At 37.3% G+C, this 17,530-nt stretch overlaps 1 long non-coding RNA gene across 2 annotated transcripts; it reads left to right on the plus strand.

Annotated features, from left to right (window-relative positions):
* The first annotated feature begins 1,595 nt into the window (after nucleotides 1-1,595).
* LOC126829689 (uncharacterized) lies at nucleotides 1,596-10,360 on the plus strand. 2 transcript variants are annotated; one of them, XR_007683493.2, is made up of 4 exons: nucleotides 1,596-2,740; nucleotides 2,972-3,068; nucleotides 3,562-3,681; nucleotides 10,123-10,360. It is a non-coding gene; the product is annotated as an uncharacterized LOC126829689 (long non-coding RNA). The 2 variants fall into 2 exon arrangements; XR_008789109.1 differs by lacking the exon at nucleotides 10,123-10,360 and adding an exon at nucleotides 5,456-5,917.
* The last annotated feature ends 7,170 nt before the right edge of the window (nucleotides 10,361-17,530 follow it).

The following is a 17,530-nucleotide window of genomic DNA, read 5'->3' on the forward strand; positions in this document are numbered from 1 at the left end:
TACATTTTCCAGCGTCGTTTCTCCTTGTCAGTGGTGCAGGAAACAGAGCCTGGCAAGGAACAGTGTCTGCTCTAGTCATTCAGTAGTTCCTTTCAATACGGTCTCTCACGGACGAAATCTTCTGTCAATTCCTGTCCAGCCTTATTAGGCTGCAATATGAAAATAAAACTCTTTTAGCCATTACGTACAACCCCTGTTCTAAGGCTATTTTGAAGTTCTTTCCTTCTATTATCGCCCTACGGTACTTTTTTGTTGGCCAGAAGGAATCATTTCCCACCACATTTGACATATAATAATATATATTGACAATAATCCATCGCTATTTTCATGTATTTTGAATCGCAAAGTTCTATTTAAAAATAGTAGGGCCTGTTGTATTATTATAAACTTGTGTCAGATGTAGTGAGAATTACGGTGAATAATAAAAGACAAGGAATCCAAAACTGAGGTAGGATAGGCTCAGTATTTTCTTATTGAAGCTTCATATGGACGAACAGGAATGGTCAAGGAATTTGTCCGAGAGATACAGTTCTGACAGGAACTAGTCATTCAGATGGTACGATAAGCCAAGTCCCCCCGTACACGTTGGCATGCACGTACCGGTAACTAAAAGAACCATTTACAGTTGGAATTTGAAATAACAGTGGAGGCAAAAATTCTTCATACATGTACTAGTACACTGCACGTTGGATGTCCATCGGCTTGGTTGGACAGCTGCCTAGTCTTTTGGATGGGACAAACAACCGAGGTCCTGTGTACACATTGGCATGCACGTAAAAGATCCCTTGGCAGTTGGAGTGCGATATAAGAGTAGACCATAGCATCGCTGTCTGCATGGTGTGTGTCCGTCTTCATTAGCCCAGAACAGTTGGACGTTAAACCCCATTTTATTTCATTTCATTTCCGTCTTCATTAGCCCGTACAAACCCATTTGGAATTTAATTCCGAAGAATCTTTTTGTTGTTTCCTAAACTAGTGGGATTAAATGCAGAAAGTATGACATTAAACCCCATTTCTTTTCCTTAGTATAAATTGTCCAATCAGTCTTTATATCTATTTCATGTAGCCTACTTTTGTGCCTTTCTAGACATGGCCGGATGGGAAACAGACAATCAAACGAAGGGAGGAGACTGGCTGCTACATAAGCTTACCTTATATATAAAAAAGAAAAGCAGTCCACGGACCCAATAACTTCATTAATAAGTAAAAGAAAGATAACTTCTATGTTAATTTTGCAGATTTAATTTGTAAACAAATTAACTGCCACCCAGATTCTTTCCATAGAAAAAGCTAAGCTTAATATTACTGCACCAAATTATTAAGAGTATAGAATATCAGTACAAATTTAGCAGGGCACAAAGGTATTCCCTTTATATTATTGCACGTTCAGACGTTGACATTGAACAGGATTGAATATCATTTCAACGCAAAGGCGGAACAAATAAACCAGTTTAAAAAAACGAACGTGTACCCGTCTTAAAATCAGCTCCAGCTCTCATTAGGCATGCACAGTTATATTCCTGGCAAAATGGCGATATGTGCCCATGTGTAATTAACTCTAATCTGTAACCGACGATGTGGCTTATATACTGATGTCCAAAAGAAAGTCACTAAAAGAATGACTAAATTTTGTTTAGATTAAACACATTTGAAAAAGAATTACTGAGTTTGTTTCTTGCGTCCAAACTCAACATTTCTAAGCAAAATAAAAATGTGAAACAAATTGACTTTCTACCCAAATACCGTATACCATGGAAAAACGAATTTTGTTGATGCAGCACAAAATGCACAGTGTATACTTTCTTCTGGACATTAGTATAGTATGCGTGAATGTAACACTAAAATCCCCTGCAATTTTGAACTAGTACGAATATAGGGTTCTGAATGGACTATCAGAAGGAAATAAGGCAATAAAGGCAATTTACTTAAGAATTTTCTCAAGCTAAAAATAAATTCGGGAATGTTTAAACTGACCAGAAAAAGATCGGGCAATTCCAGTTCGGGACAATTTACAATGTACAAGGACATGGGTGCATCTTAAGACAGTTTTAGTAAACTGTAGGGCTAAACATGCAGATAAGGCCTTCGGTCTAATTCTGAATGGGAATTTTGTGTAGTGAAGTGAAGGTTGACCAATGAGATATTTTAACTATGTTAGTGTACATGGCAGTAGCTATGAGAGTATTTCGGCTCAGGGTAAGCAAAGCTATAAGCAATTTGATTGGTCAAGACTTTGGAACATAACAATTCTACTTTTAATTGAGGTATCGATGTTCATTAAGTGGATGTCTTGAGTGTGTTCAATGATTAATATTTCCCGTTAGGGCGAAGCAGAGCGAAGTAATTTCTTTGGTCGATGCTTTGAGACCAGATAACTTTGATTCTAACTGATAAAGAGTGATGAAACTTAGTGTATAGGTTCACTCACTAACAGGTACTCCAAAACCTGAGTTTGATAGTGAACATTTTATGCTTAGACTAAGCGTAGATAAACAGTTTGATTTCTCGATACTTTTTAAAAATACAAATGTGCAATTAACCTCACTGTTGGCTTGTTAAATATTATGATTTATTTATATTTATTAGGAGGAGATTTGGAGAAAAATACAGCTCCTTAAGCAACGATGAGACACAAGAATGAATTGATGGTTGATGTATAAGTTGAAAAAATCGAACTATTTGTAAAGACTTCAGCAGAAGTGAAATGACCCCCCAAAAGACTTTGAGAAATCAGTTTCAAGTAATTTCTTTATACTTTCTAATTATGTGTAACTTTTGCAACTTAATGGTTGTCACCGTATAGTATACTTCATAAACAACCCTACAGGTCAGAATTTCGGGAATGGTTTGGTTAATTTGAAGAGTCACCCAATTATCACTTTGTTTACGCTCACTGTGTAGTATTTTGTGAATCTTGTGTTGTGAACTCTCTAACAAGATTTATTATTGAAAGCATTCGGCATTTTTTCAGATTACCAGTTAACTGAATTGCAACATTTTTCCTAAACCATTTCTATGTCCATTACGATTGATTAGCGTATCTAGTTGGGAACCAAAATCATGGAAAGGTAAATATGTCTTTACTTTTGGGGACTATGAAGTGTCTCATTTAGACGAGGGGGGGGGGTCACTGTGGCTAAGTGGGTAAGACGCTGGCTCGCTAGCCTGGAGGCCGGGTGTTCGATCCCTGCATTGGCCGAGAATGTTAATCAAAATTTTCCGGCGTGGTTCCCCTTGTCAGTCATGCAGGGCGGATGGCCTGACAAGGACAGCTGTCTGGTCGTTCGGATTGTATGAAAAACCGAGGTCCCGTGTATACATTAGCGTTCACGTAACACATCCCTTGGCAGTTGGAATTCGACATAAGAGTAGAGCGTAATGCCGCTGTCCGGGCAAAATTTCCCACACAGCACACTGTATGGCGTATGCCCATCTTCATTAGCCCAGTTCGGAGCAGAAAAGTACGGTGTTAAATCCCATTTTATTCGGCATTTAGACCTAACTAGAAACATTGCTATGCTTTGATAACTAATACTAATTTTGATCTCCTATATGTTTTAGTGTGATGGCTTAATAGATATTTGGTTTTTAATTTGGGAAATTGGAAGAAACCCCTAAAGGAAAGACAATGTTTATTTCTGATTCCCATTTGGAAAAGTTTGACAGAGTTTTAAATTTCAGGTAAATTGTATTTTATCTACTATCTGTGAGACATGTATTACCTTCACAAAATAGTGTGTGCTAAAATTTAAAACACAACCCCATGGTGTCATCTCTTTGATGCTCTTTATTTAAACTTTCCAATAAAATTGTCGGTTTTATTGCACACAATTCTGTTTTCAGATTTTGAATAGCTATTTCTGTTTGGTTTGAACTAACATGATAAGGCCATATGCTATGATTAGGTTTCAGACTAGCAATTATTTGCCCATTGACTTCAATGTTAAATGGCTGTAACATCACAGGCTGTAGCTTTTTGCTCAACATTCCGTTGGTTCCAATCTTTGTAGGCACAACGGGAACAACATTTGGCAATCTCCTCATAATAATTTTGTAGGGGGTTGACCGTTTAGATTTTTTGCTACACGGATTTGATGTTCACTGGGGTGAAAATCTCATTTCCGACACAATGATTGCTCTGCAGAAGGACACTTTACACCCCCTATCCCTCCGCTGTAATATCATCAGTATTACCCAAAACTGCCATGAAATTGCAAATTTATTCCTTTTTCTCCAATTCTAGACCAAAAAGTTAACCCACTAAATGCAGGAAGAGGGGAGAAAAAAATTAAGGGAAAAATTGTCTATTTATAACTCGCACTAGATTCATCCATCATGAAATAAGGGGAAATAATTACTAGTCTTAGTCGATTAGACAATAAATGGTTATCGCCCCTGTTCGTTGTTCGGTCCGCCTGTCAACAATTGGCTACAGTCTTTGACAGATTCCTTTCAAATTGGGTGTGAAGCATGGTAATCACGCTAGTTATCTCTCTTTTCCAAACACCATCTGTAGGTTTCAATGGATATTGTGGGAAGCATTTATGTCATGCGCAGATAAGAACTATTATCAGTTTTCGCGACTTTCCGTTCCTGAGTTACACTCCTCCCTCCCCTTGTGGACACGAGCAATCTGATTAAAATACAGGTCTATATTTCGTTTAGTTTTTGTTTTACTTTAGATGACCTACACTACATGGATATCTGACCAGTTGTAGTGGGAGGTCGTTTCAGGGGTCATACGAGCTGCGTTTGACCCGATGACGTCAGACATTGATTAATCAATGAGAGTTGGCGTTTCTAGGGGTGTATACCCACAGTCCTGGGCATCGATTGGGGCACAAGAGGCTGAACTCTATCCAGGGTTAACGTTGCGCGACGTTTTCCATTTGGAATTACCCCCCACCCCCGTGAGGGAAGCCGATACTTACCCTTTCTTCGACCATTCGTAGTAATCTCACAACGTCGCTGCTTCGTTTCACTACAAGGGCAACGAAGACAGAAATAATCAATGCCAAGAGGGCAACGAATACAGAAATAATCAGTCCGGGGATGGACTCATAGCAAAGCTAAACCAAAAAGCCAAGTAGTGAACAACTCTGTATTTTAGTTATGTATTTTATTTTATATCTGCTATGGTTTCTTCACTTTCTTTCTTAATCTAAAATAAATCATAGTATATGGTATAATATAGTTATTTTATATTTTATGTTATATCATATTACTATATTAGTGACATATGTACCGTGTGCATATTGTATAAATATTTTTAATTACTTCGTTGCTAAAATATATATGGTATTAAATTAAAATCTGGCGAAACATGGAACACTGGGACATTGAATATCCATTTTCTCTAGAGACGCCTGTAGGTTATCTCTATGGTATTTATTGATATAATGGTAGGATAGTGAAATGAAATGGGGTTTAACGTTCTACTGTTCTACTCCTACAGGGCTAATAAAGATGGAAGAGTAGTTTGAAATCTGTACAATGTGGTGAGGTAGCCCCATAATGAAACCTGTATATTGTGGTGAAGTAACGTATTTTCTCCAGAGACAGCTGTGGCTATTATAATACTATAGGGCCTATATACAGAGTTTATTTATCTGTAAAATGTTCTTGTTAATGTATTGAAGTCGTTAGCTAGTACCAGTGACAACAAAAACTAGACTAACAAGAATATGTCTGGTAGTTTAAAATCAGGCACTGACATCATCGTCTGATAATCAAAATATGGTAATCCCATGCGTTAGAAACGTGGTTAGCCGCCCTCCTAGGTGCCCATATAAGTACACTGTGTTGAAATCCGGGATAGCGTATGTGCAGCTGACCAATTTGATAAAGGTAGTACCTGGTCAATTTCCCGGGGCTCAATACATGACTCACGTACATAAGCTCTTTATAAAGAACGTTCGCGGTTGAAGTCCCTTCAGATATCATTGAGAGGCTGAAATATACATCATTCGTAGTTCCAAGGGGAACGTTATACTCACAGCCTCCTAGGCTGAGAGGCTGGGAAACAAACTTTATTCGGACATCATTTAGACACCACTTGAATTAGACCACCCCGTTACGTCGTAGGAGAGTCATATGATGTCGTGGGGTACCGTCAGTAAATGGTGGGGTAAAGAGAATGATGTTAATCGTAATCTAATACACACAAGCTGGGGAAAGAGAACTTATATTTAATGTCATGGCTGTGTGTGTAGTTTCCTGTATTATAAAAACATAGTTAACGTAAAAAGTGTTTAACAGTCTTAATTGATCATATTATGCACAGCGTGAAGTCAAAGGAAGTCCTAGACGATAGTATCACCATAGTATCACGGGCCGTATAACAAAGTAGAAGTAATTCATAATTCAACTATTTAGCGACACAGGATAGTGTCACACTATTTAGTGATATAATAGGTAATTTGAAATCTGTACATTGTGCTGAAGTAACGCCATACATAAAAAGAGGGAGGGAAATGGGGTTTAACGTCCACTCGACACAGACTAGCTCATTTTGTGACTAACATATGGTTCAATTTTATTTTAATAATTCGCTTGCGCTTAGGGGTCTTTAGCAGTGGGAGGAAACTTAGCAGATATACTGCTGTTTCTCCATAGGGCGGAGGGGGGGGGGTGAATGACGTGCGCTGTATCATAAAGTCTGTCATTTATGGAAGGGTATCGCTGCCAATATTAAATGCTCTTCTAAAATGTCTTTTCGAGTACTTATATGTAAAAAGTACAACGTACATGGTCCGGAGGGCCTGGCAAGGACAGCTGTTTAGTCCTTCGGATGAGACGAAAAACCGAGGTCCCGCGTATACATTGGAATGCACGTAAAAGATCCCTTGGCAGTTGGAATTCGATGTAGGAGTAGGCGATAGTGCCGCTGCCCGGGCAAAATTTCCCTCATAGCACACTGTATGGCGTATGCCCGTCTTCATTAGCCCAGTATAGGAGCAGAACAGTAGGACGTTAAACCCCATTTCATTTCATTTCATTTCATTTTCATTTCATTTCCTAAAACCGACAATGATGAAGTCAAAATACCTCTAAGACCAAGTTCAATGTAAAACGTCAAATGTAATGTGTCAAATAACAAATGTTTTATTGGAAAAGGCTTTTTTTTGCCGTGTCTACATTTTACATTTCCCCCATTCCATTTTACATTTGCGTTTTGCCGCATCTCATTTGTCCTTCATGCTTTCTACATAGCATCTTACGCAGAGCAAATTTACTTACCTTTAAAAAAAAACCCGACCAAATTTAGATGGTACTAAACCATATTACCATGATTACGGGGGCGGGGGCGGGGGCAATGTCAAAACCCGAGTCATAATACGGTATCATGTGAAAAGCACGTTCATGTAGCCTACATGTATATTCATTATTTGTTGGGCACTATGATTAATTAGCCTGTACTAAAATTTAGCGAGAAGGTGTGGGGGCGGTGGAGAGGGTTTAAAATGTCCAAATACGGGTTCTAATACGAAATTCCAGTAATGGAAAGTATGTTTCTATAGCACATTCATAATTACGTACTTTAGAGAAGGAAAAATCCTCTTTGTTTTGTTGAAAGAAATGTGTCGCTGTCCGACAGTAAGCTAATTGCTAAATATAGAATATACTTTTAAAGGCTTGGATTAGCCATACTTATCACATGATTTTATTGCTTACACGGTCGTCCAGCAAATTTCTTATAGTTTGCCATGTTGATTGCCTCAATATCGTGTGGAGTCAGTTTTTTTAATTTCGATTTCGTTTTCAGGCTATTTCGATTAAAAGGTGAAAAAAGGTGTAAAATTACAACCCATCCACCGTCTTCATATTTCAAAATATTTCATCGTAACTTTCATAACCTCGTAGCAATAACCCATACAAAGAGAATGTATGTCAAAATTAGTTTGTAATATCAGCAGTTGTCGAGAAATAGGCAATTTTGCATGAGTCACATTTCGTGCTATTTTGCATGTACAAGAATCAATTATTATTCAATTTTCAATTTTCTTTCACCATTTGATGCCGAATGCCACGTTTGGCTAGATTAAACCATTTTAACACCTTTACTGTCACCGGAAGTGACGTCATTTGGCAAAAACCAAATTTTAGCCTTCAAAACCGATATTTTTTTTCAAATGAGTCGTATATGTTATTTGTTTAAAAGTATGATATTTAATTTCAATCAACAAATAGAATGAACCCATACGACCATATAGATACCACAAAATGGGTTCTAACTTGTAAGGTTTCAGAGAAATAGACGATTTTCTACTAGTCACTTTTCAAGGTTTTTGGTCTATAACAGTGTCAAATATTATTCGATTTTCATAAAATTTTCACCATCTCATGCCTTATGCCATTTCTGATTTCATAAAACTAATTTAACATTTTCATTCTCACCGGAAGTAATGTCATTTTAGCAAAAACTGTATTTTTAGCCTTCAAAACAAATATTTGTTTGAAGTGAGTTATATTTAGTATTCGTTTACCATTATGATATTTCATTCCACTGGAAATATAGATTGGATCAATACGATCATAAATATGTCAAAAAATAGCTTCTAGCATCTTCTCTTGCAAAGAAATAACCAATTTCGCCAGGTTCACTATTTAAGACGTTTCGCATTTTTATTACAGTTTATGGGTTATAAATTAATTATTTATTGCCTGATTTGTATAAAACAAAAGCTCATATACTCCTTGGTGCAAATTTTCTACCTATAAAGTTTTGTCGGCACCGGAAATGACGTAATCTTGCCTAAAATTTAAATTTTGACGGGTCTTTTCCTAAGGAAAAATCTTAATTTCTAAAAATCTTATCAATGAAGATGACTGCTCCTGCTACAGGCGCAAAATATGTCGGGCTTAGTTTTTTGGGTTTTTTTATATCGGTTTTGTATTTGCGCCATTTGGATTTAAGGTTGAAAAAAGGAGTAAAAATCAGCTATTTACAACCCATTCATCGTCTTCATATTTTAAATTATTTCTACGCAACTTTCATAATTTTGTAGCATTAATCCATACGAGGACAATGTATGTCAAAATTAGATTGTAATATGCGCAATTGCAAAGAAATAGGCAATTTTGCAAGCGTCACTTTTCACGTTATTGTGCATGTAAAAGAGTCAATTATCGTTCGATTTTCAATTTTTGTTACCATGTGATGCCTCATGCCACCTTTGACTAGGTCAATCCAATTTAACATTTTCACTGTCACTGAAAATGACGACATTTGGGCAAAAACCCATACGACCATACAGATATCACAAAATGGTTTCTCATTTGTTCGGTTGCAGAGATATAGGTTTTGGTCTATAAAAGTGTCAATTATTATTCGATTATCATAAAATTTTCACCATGTGAGGCCTTATGCCATTTATATTTTCATAGAATTAATGTAAAACTTTTATTATCACCGGAAGTAATGTAATTTTGCCAAAAACTGTATTATTAGCCTTCAAATTGTTTTGAAGTGAGTTATATTTATCATTCGTTTAACATTATGATATTTGATTCCAATGGACATATAGATTGGATCAATACGATCATATAGATGTCCAAAAATTGTTTCTAGCATCTTCCCTTGTCGAGGAATTTCCCATTAAAAAGTCAGCTAACTTAGCGGTAAGTTAGTAACAAATTTTGTAAGGATAACTTTTTTGACATATGTAACACATGGTAACAAATGTATAAATGAAATTAATATTGCTGGGTAACTGGCACCGGAAGTGACATAAGTTCAAGGGTAATGTGGCACCGGTGAAACCCGTCATTACTGTATCGCAGTTCTAGTTATTATTATTATTTTGGTGTCTAGATATTGAAAGTATACGTGTCTTATATTGAAAACATCGTGTGTGTATAGACAGGGCGTACACGTTTTGACTGGCATATTAGAAATTAAATGGGTTTAACGTGCTACTTGTCTGCACCGACTGGGCTAATGAAGACGGGCATACGCCATACAGTGTGATATGAGGGACATTTTGCCCCAACATCTGCCCCCACAATGTCAACTGCATGAATGCGAACTACTTGTGTTCTATTCGGGTCCAGTCCAACAATTGTTCGAAACCAGATTTGAAAGTCAGATTATGTATTATAATGCCATATTTTATTTCACAGTTGCAGGGACAACTCGAATAGGTGACGACAATCGAGTGGAAGTCTATTATAATGGCTATTGGGGTACAATTTGTCCCCGACCCTGGGATGACAATGCAGCTAGGGTGGTTTGTAAAGGTTTAGCTCAGCATGCCAAGGCTGGTGTAATAGCGATGGAAGACGATCTACCCAGATGGATATTCGACGTTAATTGTACTGGAGATGAAGACAAATTGGACTCGTGTCAGATAACCAGAGATGATCCTTGAATGTGATACACGTGAACAATCAACGGCCTACTGTTACAATGATAGTAAGTTTAAACAATAGCAATCCTTAGCTATGCACCCAGCAAGTTAAAACTGTACATGGCCTTAGGCAGTGCATACTGTCTCTTCAGCTGAATGGTTTAAGGGATTGTATTTAAGACCCATGTTCCTGAAGGAACGACCGCGAATTTTACAACCTCTAGATGTTGCTATCATGGGCGTCACACATGTGGGGCCCGGGCGGGGGGGGGGGCGACCCTCCCAATTGTTTTTCGGGGGATGGGGGGGGGGGGCTGAATATACATGGACCCCTCCAAAATTTACATAGTAGGCCATAACTCCTATTTATTTACAACAATTATTATGATTAGTTCAGAAGACTGAAACTTTAAAAAAAGAATTATGGGGATGCCCGACCCCCCCCCCCCCCCCCCCAGTGGCACACTCTCCCTATCGCGCTACATCGGCCTCCGGCGTTACAGATTTGACAACATTTTATATAATTTCATTTGCGGACCCCCTCCCCCAATATATATTTCACGGCTACGGCTACACCTGCTTTGCAATTCCCGAACTTAAAACTACGAACTTAAAACTACGTTAACGCCCTCTACCGCAGACACGTAAACAGTAGCGTCCAATCAGATGTAGTGACACAGTGATACTCAAATCAAACATGGCATCCTCCACGGAAACCTTGATATTGAACGAACCTTGAACTTTGCAACTCGATTACACTTGCGAGACTTGGTATTCGAGTACACTGATATTCTCTCAAGCTGGGCCAGTACCCAATCGAAATTAGGACCAGAATATGCAGGGTATTAAGTGAAGGCCTTAATAAGATGTAGAGAGTTAAAGCGAGATCCAACCTATTAAAGCGAGATAAAGACTTATATTGCAGACGTCTACACATCTGAAGAAAACAGCTGGACAATTCATGCTGTGTACATTTTGACGACCGACACGTCCTTGATAACACAGGACAGGATGTTCCTAAGCCACCCAATGGGATTAAAGGTCTCTATTCATCTAGATTAGATTAACCATGCCGGTACACACATTCTAGTAAACCCCAACAGCTTGTAATTAATTTGCCTTGACAAAAGTATTTGTAATTTTGTAATTCTTCTTGATTCATTTTGAAAGCAATAAGTGATTCTAAACCCAAGTTTAGAATAGAACATGAATAATGTCATGGTGAATGATACAGTCTTATACAACGACACGGTCATATGGTGAATGGTGCATTCTTGCACAAGGACACGGTCATGGTAAATGGTAAAGTCTTGTACAACGACATCGTCACGGCGGCCAGGAAGCTTAGATTTGGGATGGATGTAAACGGTCCGGAAAAACAAATTTTCCACAAAATGTTTTGAATTTTGGTAGGCGCCACATCCTCCATCTTGGATCTTCAGAATTCCCGCTAAGGAAACACCAGGGCCCGATTCCTAGAAAATTCTTCAGCACGTTCTTGTGCTTAGATTTAAGTAGACTTTGCATTTAAATAAATTTACCTTATTTTGCGTTCCCAGAAAATTCTTAAGAACGTTCTTGTGCTTAGATTTTAAGTAGACTTCATTCTAAGCAGAAGAACGTTATTATGCGTTCCAAGAAAAAAACTTAAGCACAACTTCATTCTTAAACATAGTCAATCTAAGCACAAGTCCCAAGCAAGGTATACGGCTTGCTTACCAACCTTAAGTCTGTTTCCGCTTCAAAAAGATGGCTGACGGTAGAGTTATTCGACGGCATTTCCGACACCTTTTGATACCAAAGAGACAATTACAAGACAGAGAAAATCCTTATCCAGAAGAAATTTCAAATTAAGAATGCTATAGAAAATTTCGCTTCTAGGCCTACCCTGAAACCCATTTTATTTATTTCCCAATTAGTAAACAATAGGCTACAAACACACAGGCTACTTTAAGATCAGCCCCTCTTACAATTATTCAGTTAGTTTGTATGTGTCTGCGTCTTACCTTGTGGCACATTTTATATGTGAATAGGGGACATGTCAAATGCATCGAAATGAACCATATATATATATATATATATGACGTCAATGAAGCAGACGACAAATTGAAGACGTAATTCGCATACTAAAGTTGTTTTTATGACGTTAAAGAGCATCGTAGTCTCAGTTTATGGTAAACTTTACCAGTCACAATGTACTTAGACTTATACTTGACTTGTGCTTTCGTAAGAATGATCTTAAGAATTTTCTAGGGACGGCATTTTTATAAAAAGTGAAGCATGACTTTGTGCTTACTTTAAGAATTTTCTAGGAACCGGGCCCTGTATATACCCACATAACAATATGATGTTAAATTTACGTTACATTTACGTAAAAATGGTCAGTCAGTTTACCATCATTTTGCTCATCTTTTTAACGATAATTTTACGTCAGGAAATGACGTTAATCTAACGTAAAGTTTACGTCATTTTTACGTTACATTTACGTCATTTTCTGACGTAAATCTAACGTAAAGTTTACGTCATTTTCTGACGTAAATCTAACGTAAATTTTGCGTAAAGTTTACGTCACTTATGTTAGATTTACGCCAGAAAATGACGTAAACTTTACGTTAGTTTTACGTCAGAAAATGACGTAAATATGACGTAAAAATGACGTAAACTCTACATTAGATTAACGTCATTTCCTGACGTTAAATTTTCGTTAAAAGGATGAGCAAAATGATGGAAATCTAACCGACCATTTTAACGTAAATCTAACATTAAATAAACATCATTTTCGGATGCAATTCTAATGTCAAATGAGCAATTAAAACCTTTAATATAATCTATTATTGGTGGTTGTAATTGTAAAATTCAGTCAACCAATAACCAAATCTTCTTTAACCATACGAGGTGCTAAAGACTCCTGGCGCAAACAATTATTGAACTGAAACTGAATCGTAGGCCCCATTTCTCTCTATCTATTTCGTCCTCGAGGTTTCGGTGGTCAAACGGTTAACGCATGTTCGTTGCATCATAAGTTCCGTCATTGAATTAAGAGAGAGAGAGAGAAATCGGGTTTAACGTCCACTCAACACAAATAAGGTCATTTCGGGACTAACACATGGTTCAATTTTTTATTTCAATAATTCGCTTGCGCGTAGGGGCCTTTAGCAGTGGGAGTAAACCGGAGGACCCGGAGAAAACCCACGAGGTTGGACAGGCGACCCTACTCCTTGTCACATATTGAAATAAAACTAAACCACATGTTAGTCCCAAAATGACCTAGTGTGATTCGAGTGGAAGTTAATCCCCATTTCTCTCTATACATGTATTTATCAATAACCATTCAGAATTCTAAATGTAATTGCAACCAAACGCCAAAAAACCAGTACAACTTACATAATTATTCAACAAAATATACTACAAGTATCTATACTTTATTCAAAAAATACATATATAATGTGATAAAATACAAAAGTAGACATTTAAATTGTAACAGTTTATCCACAGCTTTAAGTTGGTGACAATTTAGGAAACGGTCTTCGAGAAAAACTTTGAAAATGTGGAAATACGCCAACACATTCAGCAGTATATCAGAAAGGAAAACTGTGACGTTGACCAAATTTGATAAAAAAAAAACCAAAAAAACCCCTACGGCCTCTATCACGTTTGCTAAAGGTTTTCGAACTAGGTGGGATAATACTGGAAAGGAAATTTGTGGAATACTGAATATCTATGCTTCACACCAACTTTGAAACAAATGTGAATAAATTATAGGGCAGTGTTCACAGGTTTTGCAGCCAATCTGCGGGGGTGGGGACAAAATTTGAAAAAGATACATTAACGATACTTTCTGTAAGATTTAGATAAAGAGCTGACCATTCTTGCTATGATTGTTCAAAAATAAATAATATACATGTAAAATGAAAATTTCATTCAAATTACTTCATTCTGAGCCAAGTTATCACAGTTTCTAGTTTCGACATGATGTGTGCATTGTGGTAATGAGGGCACAGGTATATTCGAGACTTGGCGTCACTTTCCCATTTTTTAATTAAATTTTTAAATTGCAGGCCAGTTAAAATCTTGAGTATCCAATGCCTTCATATTGCATACTTTTACACATTTTGTCAGGCAGTTTCATTTTGATTTTCCCTAAATTCGAATTCAACCTTGATTATGCGATTTTTCGAACAATCAGGAGCCATAATCGAGGAAGTTACGTTCGGATATGCGCGATTATGAAAAGGAACCAAGATCTTAGTGTGTAATGGTTATATATACACATGTTTTTTTTTTTATAAATCGAATAAAAATTGTGACCTCTACAGGGACCACAAGCTAAAAACGGATGGACGTCTGGACGGACAGGGGCTACGACAATACACGTCCACATGAAAATGTGGGCGTATAAAAATTGTGACCTCTATAGGGACCACAAGCTAAAAACGGATGGACGTCCAGGCGGACAAGGGCTACGACAATATACGTCCACATGAAAATGTGGGCGTATAAAAATTGTGACCTCTATAGGGTCCACAAGCTAAAAACTTGATTTTTCATACAATCAGGGACCATAATCCAAGAAGTTACGGTCAGATACATGCCAATATCGAAAGCAACCAAGATCTTTTGGAGATAAACCTATATTTCAAGTTTCGTCAAAATCGGATAAGAATTGTGACCTGTAGAGTGTCCACAAACAATTGTGTACAGACGTCCGGACGGACCGGGGCTACCACAATATACGTCCACATGAAAATGTGGGCGTATAAAAATTTTGACCTCTATAGGGTCCACAAGCTAAAAACATGTCTTTCAGTACAATCAGGGGCCATAATCCATGAAGTTACGGTCCCACAAACAATTGTGGACGGACCGATGGACGTTCGGACGGACAGGGGCTACAAAAATATACGTCTACATGAAAATGTTAGCGTATAAAAAACTGTCACCTTCACAATCACAAACTAATTTGGACAAACAAACAGTCAGGGCAACGATATAATACCCCAATATTGAAATAAGGTATATACTTAATTACACCAATATTACATGTGTGATAGAATTTGTTAAACACATTACAAATATAATTTTAACACAGATTTTTGCTATTATTGATCTATCACAAAAATTTGAAGAATTTGTAAGGGTTTAAAAAGTTTCCCCCTATACTATGGCGGTATATTAGATTCAAAATTCTAACATGCTATCGTCTAATTTCTTACTTCTACTCTTGTAATTTCTAACTTCCATTCATGTAATTTCTAAATTAAGACAATGTATAATTCAACTTCTTTTTTTGTTCAGTGTAAATTTTAATTGTTTCATCTTATTTCTATTATTAAGGCGAAAAATGTCTAGTCACTTTACATGTTAAGCATGAATGGTAAACAAATTTAGAATTTTGATTTCTACCTAGCAACCATCATTATGACGTCGTTTGGTGTCGACACCGTTCGCTCAATTTGGCGATTGAGCACCTGATCGGGACCATTCTGTTGATACAAACGACTCGCTCTTAGTCCAGTTGAATAGTTTGGTGGAGTGCTAAAATTGAAAACAACTTCGAGAGAGAGAGCGAGAGAGAGAGAGTCTGATGGGGTTAAACGTCCACTCAACACAAACTACATGTAGGTTCGGTATTAACATGGTTCAATTTTATTTCAATAATTCGCTTGCGCGTAGGGGTGTTTAGCAATGGGAGGAAACCGGAGGACCCGGAGAAAACCCACTAGGTTGGACAGGCGACCCTATTCCTTGTCACGTACAACCGGGGAATCGAAACCACACCAGTTGACTCAATGACATACCTTATGGTACAGCGCGCACGTGCTAACCTTTCGGCCATCCAACCCCACAAACAACATTGAACGTGATATCTATGTATGGTTTGCAAATACGATTTCAAATACGGTCGGTAAGACGCTGGCTCACTAGCCTAGCGGTAGGGTGTTCGAACCCTGCATTGGTCAAGAAAGTTCATCCAGATTTTCCGGCATGGTTCCTCCTTGTCAGTGATGCAGGATGGAGGGCCTAACAAGTACAGCTGTCTAATCGTTCCGTAGTGCCGCTGTCCGGGCAAAGTTTCCTTCGTAGCACACTGTATGGCGTATTAGCCAAGTTCGGAGTAGAATAGTAGGATGTTAAACCCCATTATATTTCATTTTCTATTTCAAATACAAGCTAAACAGCATTTGTTCATTTTTTTTAAGACAAGTGCAGGATTTGGAGAATTTTATTTGATTTTTTTTTACAGTTGAGCCAATTAATATTTATATACTGTTGGTCTACATTAACACAGGGTACAATTTTATAGATAACTCTTACTGAGTTTAATATAAAGCAACGTTTCGACGAGGACACTCTCGTCTTTATCAAGAATGTGTCGTTTATATCAACACAATGGTCCCGACCAGGTGCGCAATCACCAAAAATGAGCACGCAGTGGCGACACCAAATGACTTCATAATGATGGTTGCTAGGCAGAAGTGTAAAAATTAAGAAGACGTTTTTCGTCTAAATAATAGAAATAAGATGGAATAGAATTAAAATTTACACTGAACAAATAAAGAAGTTGGATTATACATTGTCTTAATTTAACAAAATACATGAATAGAAGTTAGAAATTACATGAATAGAAGTTAAAAAATACATGAACAGAAGTTAGAAGTTAGACGAAAACTCGTTAGAATTTTGAATCTAATATACTGGCTGCAGTAGATTTTCAACTCACTGATACAACTCAGTTCAAGCCAAAGAGCGGTTATATGATACTGTGACACAGTGACAGGATATCTGCTTGAGGCAAACTATTCATAAACAATTGACTCTTACAAGATCAGACGGAAAATATTTTAAGCCTACTGCTTGTAAAGTAAAGCTTTGGCCTACATTCTGGTGAATTTTGTGCTACCATAGATACATATATGAGTTCGGTACATAATTAAAAAGTCTTTATTTCTTTGCCATCTGGGTGGTTTCATAGACGAGTGTTATTGAGGAGTGTTATTGAGTTCAGTCGCTTGGTTTCAATCCCAAGTCGGTATGTGACAAATAGTTGTGTATGATAAGTAGTAATGTCATCTAGCTTCCATATACAAAGCCCTTATCAACCTTTTTATAACTTCCTCGACATGACTGCCATGAATGGTGCTCAAATATAGGATCTGTAAAAAAAAAAACAAAAAAAATTC

Source organism: Patella vulgata, chromosome 8 (genome assembly GCF_932274485.2).
Source record: "Patella vulgata chromosome 8, xgPatVulg1.2, whole genome shotgun sequence".
In the NCBI taxonomy this organism is placed as follows: domain Eukaryota; kingdom Metazoa; phylum Mollusca; class Gastropoda; family Patellidae; genus Patella; species Patella vulgata.